A 2,562-nucleotide genomic window follows, 5' to 3' on the forward strand; every position below is an offset into this window, starting at 1 on the left:
CTCTGTTCATGACAGGGGAAGGCACCCCAACTCCCTGATCTGCCCTGCTCTGTGCCTGATAGGGGGGAGCTCCCCAATCTCCTGACTGCCCTGCGGCTCTGTGTGTGACAGGGGGCAGCGCCCAAACCCCCTGATCGCCCTGTGGCTCTGTGTGTGACAGGGGGCAGCGCCCAAACCCCCTGATCGCCCTGTGGCTCTGTGAGTGACAGGGGGCGGGGCCACAACCTCCCTATCTGCCCTGCTCTGTTCGTGACAGGGGAAGGCACCCCAACCCCCTGATCAGCCCTCCTCTGTGCCTGATAGGGGGGGGCTCCCCAATCCCCTGATTGCCCTGCGGCTCTGTGTGTGACAGGGGGCAGCGCCCAAACCCCCTGATCGCCCTGCAGCTCTGTGTGTGACAGGGGGCGGGGCCACAACCCTCCTATCCGCCCTGCTCTGTGTGTGACAGGGGGCGGTGCCCCAACCCCCCAATCGGCCCTACCCTGAGCGTGACTGAGGGTGGCATTGCAACCTCCCGATCCGCCCTGCTCTGTGCATGACGGGGCGGCGCCCCAACTCCCCAATCGGCCCTGCTCTGAGCCTGACCAGGGGCTGCACTTAGGGATTGGGCCTGCCCTCTGCCACCCGGGAGCAGGCCTAAGCCAGCAGGTCGTTATCTCCCGAGGGGTCCCAGACTGCGAGAGGGCACAGGCCGGGCTGGGGGACCCCCCCCCCCCGAGTGCACAAATTTTTTTGTGCAGGGCCTCTAGTATTAAATAAGAGAGGTATGGGCCAAAATTCTTGAGCTTAGAGGGAAACATTCAGTCTTTGACCATCAAGTATGACATTTGATATAGGTTTTTGGTAGAGGCCTTTTATGAAATTGAAGAAATTGCCTTAGATCCCAGATTCACTTGGAATTTGTAATGAGAAACAGAGGCTGGATTTGTCAAATGTGTTTTCTGTACCTACCAATATTACTCTCATTAATTGATCAACTGTTGATTATCAATATCTTTGTATACATTATTGATAAATTGTCATGACAAAATATTAAAGAAAATATAACTCTTCCATTTAACAAATAATGAGACAAAGTTCCCACTTGCTTAGAAAGCAGTTTTAAATGCAGTTTCTTCTGATAGCAAAAATCTGTTTCCTGGTTTTTTTCACCACTAATTATTTTCAGAGAACATTTGAGAGAAAGCCTACAGGGTAGAAAAATTAATTCTTCAGCCTTTGAATTATCTTAAGACAGGATGTTAACAGGTTCTTTATTTATGAAAAAGGAACTAACAACAAAGAATTAAATAATTGCAGGCTTGACTTTTTCACACACAAAAAAGAGAAGAAACACAAGGACACAAACTGCAATTCAGGGGCAGACCACTAGGTTGTGTCTTGACAATTCCTTTTAGACCAGTGGTGCTCAACCTTCCTAATGCCGTGACCCTTTAATACAGTTCCTCATGTTGTGGTGACCCCCAACCATAAAATTATTTTCGTTGCTACTTTGTAACTGTAATTTTGCTACTGTTATGAAACGTAATGTAAATATCTGATATGCAGGATGTATTTTCATTGTTACAAATTGAACATAATTAAAGCATAGTGATTAATCACAAAAACAATATGTAATTATATATGTGTTTTCCAATGGTCTTAGGCAACCCCTGTGAAAGGGTTGTTTGAACCCCAAAGGGATCGCGACCCACAGGTTGAGAACCACTGTTTTAGACCAAGTAATAGATACTTGACTTGAGCAATGCACTGTAGCAAGGGTGTCAAACTCTCCCAGACTTTTGTGAATCTACAGGAAATTGAAACTTCATACATGGCTGATTATCACTCTCCTCTTCTGTTCCTTTAAACTTGCTTATAATAAAGCAGCCTAGACCAGTGGTCGGCAAACTCATTAGTCAACAGAGCCAAATATCAACAGTACAATGATTGAAATTTCTTTTGAGAGCCAAATTTTTTAAACTTAAACTAAATAGGTAGGTACATTGTTATTAACTTAATTAGGGTACTCCTAAGGCTTAGGAAGAGCCACACTCAAGGGGCCAAAGAGTCGCATGTGGCTCTCGAGCTGCAGTTTGCCGACCACGGGCCTAGACCATAGTTCTTCAAAAAATCCAGTATAAATTTCTAAAAAAAAATTTTATACCCTAAGTGTTGATATATGTATATACATCTTTCCAACAAAAGTTGGAAGTAACACAAATGCCCATCAACAGATGAATGGATAAACAAAATGTGACATATACATACATTGGAATATTAGGCTTAAAAAGGAAAGAAATTCTGACACATGCTGCAACATGGGTGAACATTATACTAATACTAGTGGCCCGGTGCACGAAATTCGTGCATGGAGGGGGCGGGGTGTCCCTCAGCCCGGCCTGCACCCTCTTCAATCTGGGACCCCTTGGGGGATGTCCGACTGCCAGTTTAGGCCCAATCCCACTGGCAGTCGGACATCCCTCTCGCAATCCAGGACCACTGACTCCTAACCTCTCACCTGCCTGCCTGCCTACCACTCTTGCTACAGTGCATTGCTCAAGTCAAGTATCTATTACTTGG

Source organism: Myotis brandtii, unplaced genomic scaffold (genome assembly GCF_000412655.1).
Source record: "Myotis brandtii unplaced genomic scaffold, ASM41265v1 scaffold1203, whole genome shotgun sequence".
NCBI lineage: Eukaryota > Metazoa > Chordata > Mammalia > Chiroptera > Vespertilionidae > Myotis > Myotis brandtii.